The sequence below is a fragment of the Corvus brachyrhynchos genome, unplaced genomic scaffold (genome assembly GCF_000691975.1).
Source record: "Corvus brachyrhynchos isolate BGI_N302 unplaced genomic scaffold, ASM69197v1 scaffold10, whole genome shotgun sequence".
NCBI lineage: Eukaryota > Metazoa > Chordata > Aves > Passeriformes > Corvidae > Corvus > Corvus brachyrhynchos.
This window is the reverse complement of record NW_008236180.1, coordinates 3,557,407-3,563,893: the sequence shown is the minus strand read 5'-3', so window position 1 is coordinate 3,563,893 and position 6,487 is coordinate 3,557,407. Positions and strand designations below refer to the sequence as shown.

Sequence of the window (6,487 nt, the reverse complement as noted above, 5' to 3'; positions counted from 1 at the left end):
AATCCTGTGGGTGAATTCCTTATGCCCAGACACGAGGCACTGGCAGCGCTGGCATAGTTGCCATGGAATATTGTGCCACGGCACTTTGCACTGCCCCTCAGCTGCTTCTGGTTTTGTTCAGGGCTTCCAAGCGGAGCCCAGAGCTGTGCTGGGTCATGGGTTGCAGCCACCGGCTCCCTGGGAGCGGGGTCCTTGGGAACACTCTCTCCCTATCCTGCCTTGGACACACATGAGCCCTGTGGCCTCTGCACCGTCACTCCACCCCCCTCAGCGCTCGGAAACTTCCAGGTCCTGCCCTTGGTGCGAGCGGAGGGAGCTCAGGAGCAGGCTGGGGAGGTCTGGCAGGTTGGGCAGGTTCAGCATGAGGAACTCGCTTGGCTGCCTGTAGAACACAAACCAGTGGGAGCAGAGAGAAGCCCTCAGCAAGGGCATTTTTACAGCAGTTTCTCAACTGAGAGCTGAATTAACTCCCATTTTTCTTTACTAAACGGACATGGAGTGTGCGTAACAACCAATTTGTAAATTATTGTGAAAATTGCCATTAAAAGCCCACAAACAGGAAAACAGCGTTTGACCCTTTCTAATAACAGCTGCCATCTGGTCTCGGATTTTGGATCATGTTCATGAGGGTGTCTCCTCTTTGGGTTGTTCTGCGAGCAGATTTCCTGTGCTGAGCTGTCTTCTGCTAAATGAGGTTCAACCTCTCAGCAGCATTTTTAAAGATTAATTTTTGTGACAGGAGAGCTTGGGGTTCACCTGCCTGTGCATCACTTGCTGGTGTATGTTATGACCAGTGAGTAACCGGTGTGAACAGTGCAGAGGGAACTGAGAAAGGGAATTTCCCTCGGAGCTAAATAGAGTCACAACTGCCTTGTGGAGTTCTTGTGTCCTGATCTTCACATGTGCCATTTTGGGGACTTGGGACAACATCTTCCAGAGTGCTGGACAGGATGTACCGCTAGACCCAGAAAGAAAGTTTATCTAACAGAAAGGGTGCAATTACTTGTCTCCTGCTTCTGCCTTTGTTAGCCAGGGGCATCAGAGCACCGAGGTGGTGCCCAGCTGGTGTCCGTGGTCCTTGGATGGGGCCGTGTTGGTGCCTCCAAATTCAATGAGCGTTGGCAGCCAGACAGCAACTCCTCCAGCTGCTGATCCCAAGGTTTTGCTGTGCTCACCGATGGGAAGTTTCACACCCAGCTGTGTTGCCAGTTCTCTCCTTGCCGCTGGGAGGGAAAGGGGATAAACCCAGGGGCTCAGGGACTTTTCTCTGCCTGAAAGAGGAAATTTTCCTTGGAGCCGGAGGGTGGCAGTGCTGCAGAAAAGCCGCTCTGCCTCGAAGGCTTCTTGGAGGAGCTCTGCCGACTCCTGCCGGGAGCTGCACCTTGTGCTCCGGTGTGTCCGTGAGCACCTCTGGGACACCGCTGCCGGCTCCTCCTGCCTCTGATTCTCTCCTTGGTTTTTGTAAGTAATGAGCAGTGCTCATCTCCTGGTGAGCTGCTCAGCTCTGCCCCACTGCCCGACGGAGTGCTGAGGTGAGATCAGTGACCAAGGTAGATCTGCCTTCTTCCAAAGCTGACAAAAGAGCCCGTGGAACCAATTGGAAGTGACATACATGCAATCACCTATATTAAACTGTCTCCTTCTGTGAGCTGGTGAAGTGTTTCGCTATAAAATAAAATAAGCTCTAAAGCAAAAATGATAAGCTAATTAACAAGAAAGGATAATACACCAGAACAGGAAAAAAAAGAGTGAAGGAAAGAGACACCGTGATTTTGTGAAGAAAATCACCATGTCACTTGCACAGTCCCATCCCTGGAAGACTTCAAGGTCAGGTTGGACAGGGCTTGGAGCAACCTGATCTAGTGAAAACTGTCCCTGCCTGTGGCAGGGGATTGGAACAAGATGAGCTTTAACATCCCTTCCAACCCAAACCACTCCTTGGTTCCATGATTCTGTTTGATGGTGTGGCCCTGCAGTAGAGAAACCCTTATTTCTGACACTCCTGTAGTTTTTGATGATTAGTGAGTTTGACTTCCTCTCAAGTAAAATCTCTTGCCTTTGCCATTCCATTTCTGTGTTCTAACAAAGTCACAGGCCCAGATTGGGCTTTTCTAAAACTGATATTTATGCTCATAAAAAAGTCTTTTTTTTTCCTTTGCCTGAGAAGTGTTTCCCTGCAAAATTTTCTTTTTTTCATTGATCATTCTCCCACAAGGAGGTTGTGCCTGTCTTCCTGGCCTTTCACACCCCAGTGTTAAAGCAGTGCTCCACATCTCACATGAAAACTCAACTTCTTCTCAATTTCTGAGTAAGATACAGCCCAGTTTCAGGACTGCACTGTTCTATCTGGAGCTGATGTCTTTCACTGTATCCCACTGTTTTCTCCAAATGCTGAATTTTAACAGTTTTCCTTAGTTGGGTAATTGTAGGACTTCCTGGGATTTTTTTCTTTCATATGCAGTTCTTTGTTTCCTCTTCTTTCTTTTCACATGTCCTCGTTGCTGAGGTTTAGTTCCTGTGTTTTCTGATAGCATTTCACACCATTTCCTGGGAACTTTGCTTCCCCCTCTGTAATGCTGCTTTTGCTGTGGGATGTTTCCTGATCTGTGTTTCTTACAGGCTCAGTGCTCTGCTTACCTCAGGAGGTTCTGCTATCCCAGGGCCACAAAGCTTTTCAGTGATCCTGGTGTAGGAACACCCATTTCTAGGTGTATCTGTACCTTTAGCTGCCTGTTCAAGTAAAACAAAATTAACAACACAAAGCATCAAGTTTTGATTGGCTTGTTTTGGCCACAAACTCAACTAGCTCAGCTGGCAGATAAATGGAAGCAGCATAAAGCATATGGAGAAAGAAATCCCAGTGGGCACAACAGCACTACTAGAGGATGACTGGAAATTTAGGCCTTTTTTTTGTCTTGTCTTGTTGCTTTTTGTTATAATCAGTTATATTTAATTTAGGCTTTGCATCTCATTGTTGGACAACCCTACATCCTTCCAGAAGGAAAAAGGGACCTTCTGCTTCTTGGGCAGGTCTTCAGCTCCCTGTGTCTTTACTTAGAGGAGTGATTAAAAGGATGTCAGTCTGCTCCTGGGATGTTCTCTGGAAGTTCAGTCAGGAGGTTTTCTTTTGAAAGCAGCACTGCCTTACAGATCCTTTGTTACCAACAAAAAGCACCTTGAATTGATGTTCCTTCTGAATCTGTAGTTAGGTTAGAAAATGTGCTCAGGGGATTGGTGTCACAGTCACGTAAAACAAGGTGCTGTGGGGTTCTTCAAAGCCCAGCACCACGAGGGGAGGAGCTGTGATACCTGTGTTAATCCTTGGGCAGGAGCTGCTGTCTGTGCGGGAGTTTGCTCCTCGAGGCACCTGCATGAAGGATTGCTGGGTTGTGAAAGCAAGAGAGGGCCAGCCCCTTACTGCTTCTGAATGGCCTTGTTGGTGAACCAGATGGAGACTGGTACTCTTAAATGAGAGATTTAATTAAGCAATGAAGTTCCTTTTCTCACCAGGTTGTGGGTTTCCATTGGTGCTTGTGTGGTAAACGTGGCATCCTCCAAGGCAGGGTGTCTGACAGCCACTCCAGGCAGGGCTGGGAGCCGGAGCCCGCATTTCTCGGCTGTACCTGCTGCCAGGAGTGCTTTCCTGGTATCCCAGCTGCATCCCCATGAAAGAAAAGCCTGACAGCTCCTCTCATGCTGGGAGACTCAGAGCAGACTTCTCTGAGCTGTGTGTTTCTGCACCTGTCCTGCAGGCACACGTACACAAATGCACACATTGCTGCTCTGGCTGGTCTGAGGAGAATCAGCCATGGCACACGGTCACTGAATCCTGCACAGCTGGGTCTCCTCACCTTCGTCCTTGTGAACGAGGTACCACTGCTCTGCCAGCTTTATGGTGTGCTTTGGGCAGTTTCATTTCACCTCAGGAAGGAAAAAAGACTAAAGTTATTTGATGTCTGCTGAGAGTTCAGCTGCAAGTCTCTTCCTTGCTCAGGTAAGTGGTGCACGTGCTGTGCCACGTGGCATGACCACACATGGCTGGCACGATGGCCCTGGGAGCTGGTGGAGTGTGTCACTGTGGATCACCTGGGGACTTCCATGGGTTCCAGAGTGCTGAGTGGGCTCCTAAGGCAGCACTGATGGAGAGCTAAACAAACACACCCCGTCTAACCAAGGGAGCAGCTCACTGCAGGTGCAGGCCAGGTGATGGGGCTGCCAGAATCCCGCAGGATTCCACAGAAATGGGAGGTGAAATCCTTTCTGCTTACCTGTGAGCAGTTTTTCCAAACGAGTCCCATGTTTCCCAATTACACAGGTGTACAGAGAGTAGTACAATCCTAATGATGCCATAGGCCCTTATCTTTCACAGCTGAACAGCTCCAGTGTCAAGCACCTCTCGATTTACTAATTTATCATTTTGTGACTTATTTTCTACATTCCTAAATGCTTATCTTATTTACTGTTCTGTCTTGTCTGTACTGAGTCTGTCAGTCCCAGCGCTGGGAGTTCCTGAATAGATTCCAGATGTCCTTATTTACTCAGGTACATTTCATGACTCCTCCTTAAATTAACTCTTTAATGGCTTATGAGGCCTACAGTGCCAACAGCTTCTCTCCTGCCTCATCCATTTTGGTGGCTGTTAAGTCCTGGCTCCTGTTCCACCAAGAGAAGGCAGCTGTGCTAAGGGGAACCCAAGAGCCTCTGGCCATGCCAACAGCAGTGAAGGAGAGGTAAACCTTTGGAGGACTTGTTGGTGGAACACATCCAAATGCTGCCACTTGCTTCTGTGGCAAAAAACCCCCATCCCCATTTGCTGCCTTTAGACTTCTTTTTATTTTATTTGTTTTCAGTGGGGTTTCCTTGCCTGAGCAGCCCATGTCTAGGTCACAGTGCCCTGAGAAAGCCCTGTCCAGCCAGCATGGCTTGGGTGGAAGCTGCTGGTATCACACATTCTTGGGCCCTGGGCTGACTGGACAAGGAAGATCTTATGGTTCTGCAGTGGAGAAGAGGGTTCTGGGGAAGTTCCTTTGCAGTGAGTAATTCCAACGAGACCTTGTTTCTTAAGCTGCAGAGCTTTCGTTTCTCTGAACATTTTGCTGAGTATCTGCAACAGAATACAGGGCGTGGCTGCTGTGTTGATGAGTATTTTCCCTTTTCTCTCAAAGCATATTTTTAAGCAACTGATAGAAAAACATCAGTTAATGATGGAAGAGGCATCATCCTTTCACTCCAGCCACTTGGTGAGATTTCAGGCCTTGGCACACAGTGTTGCTGGAAAGCTCACTGCTTGCAGCAAGCCACCCAGTGTACAGCAGTGAGTAACACTGAGACTGGTGCTTTTCACCAAAATCTGCCTTTCCAGCGCCAAGCTGAGCCCTGCTGTCATGCAGGGGTGGCCTGTGACCTCCCCATGCTGCTCTAGCAATCGTGACATCCTGTCGAGCCCCAGCGGGTGAAGCTGCCTCCTGTGAGGCACTGAGGGCACGACAGAGGATTTGGGAGGAGCTGAGCAGGCAGGAATAAAGCTTCCCTGTGCTGGGGATAATTGTGCACTGACTTAGCCAGGGAGCCAGAGCTACTCAGCTGCTTGGAGAGGTAACTGCTGGTCAGCTCTTTGCTTTCTAGTCTGTGAGCAGCAAATGCAGCTCTGTGCACCTGGGGAGTAAGTGAGTGCCAAAGAGCCAGAGGATTAAGTGCTGAGTACAATTTCCAAAGTACCTTGCGTCTGTCCAAATGTAATTGTGTGGTGAGTGGGTACAAAATGGCCTAGGAAAAAAAAATAAAAATCAGGATTTGATATTTCTTTTTGAGTTTCCCCTTTTCTCTTGAATGGGGAGAAATGTATTTTGCTTTCTTACAGAGAATTATGCCAAGATATGCTGGTGGGAGATGGGGATTTGGATCCCACCGCACTGGCTGTGGTCCAGCGTGAGTGATATTTGTTATCTGGGATGTTAGTAAAACAGCAGTGAGGAGAGATGCCACTGACTCACTTGTGCTGTGCCTTATTAACCAAGTTCTGACTCAGCCTGTGAAATTCAGGTGGTTTAGATTAACCCCCACTGGACAAGGCAAGGCTGAGCTGAAGATGACACATTGCAATGAACCTTGCAGGAAGGGTGCTCAGTTCCCCTTGGATATAGGATGTGGTACACAGACACTAACACAGATTGAATGCTCCCACTGGGAGCAGGGAGAGGGTTTTGCCTCTGTTCTTCTGCCTTGGCTGCTGCAGAGAAGTCCAGTCTTGGAGACTGAGGCAGGATCTGCTTTTAAAGAGCTGCCCCATGGGATTAGATGTGCCAAACAGATTACTAGCGGGCACAGTGGCGGTGCCATCCCTCCCTGCCAGCCTTTTCCAGTGCCTTCTGTCCTCTGAAGCCAATTTCTCCCTCTGCTGTGCTTTGCCCAGCACTTGCAGCAGAGCTGGCTGTGAGCTGTGAGCACGGCTGCCTTGGGGACGCCGCTGGTCCCACACCGCCCGGGC

The 6,487-nt window shown here is 49.0% G+C and overlaps 1 protein-coding gene across 1 annotated transcript in view; it reads left to right on the top strand.

Moving 5' to 3' along the window:
* The window catches only part of NSFL1C (NSFL1 cofactor), a 7,232-nt gene extending 6,668 nt beyond the window's left edge, over positions 1-564 (top strand). Inside the window, exon 8 of the mRNA XM_008635975.2 lies at positions 1-564. This exon is cut by the window's left edge and continues 1,186 nt beyond it. The gene's annotated coding sequence lies outside the window, so the exon portion shown is untranslated.
* Positions 565-6,487: the final 5,923 nt, after the last annotated feature.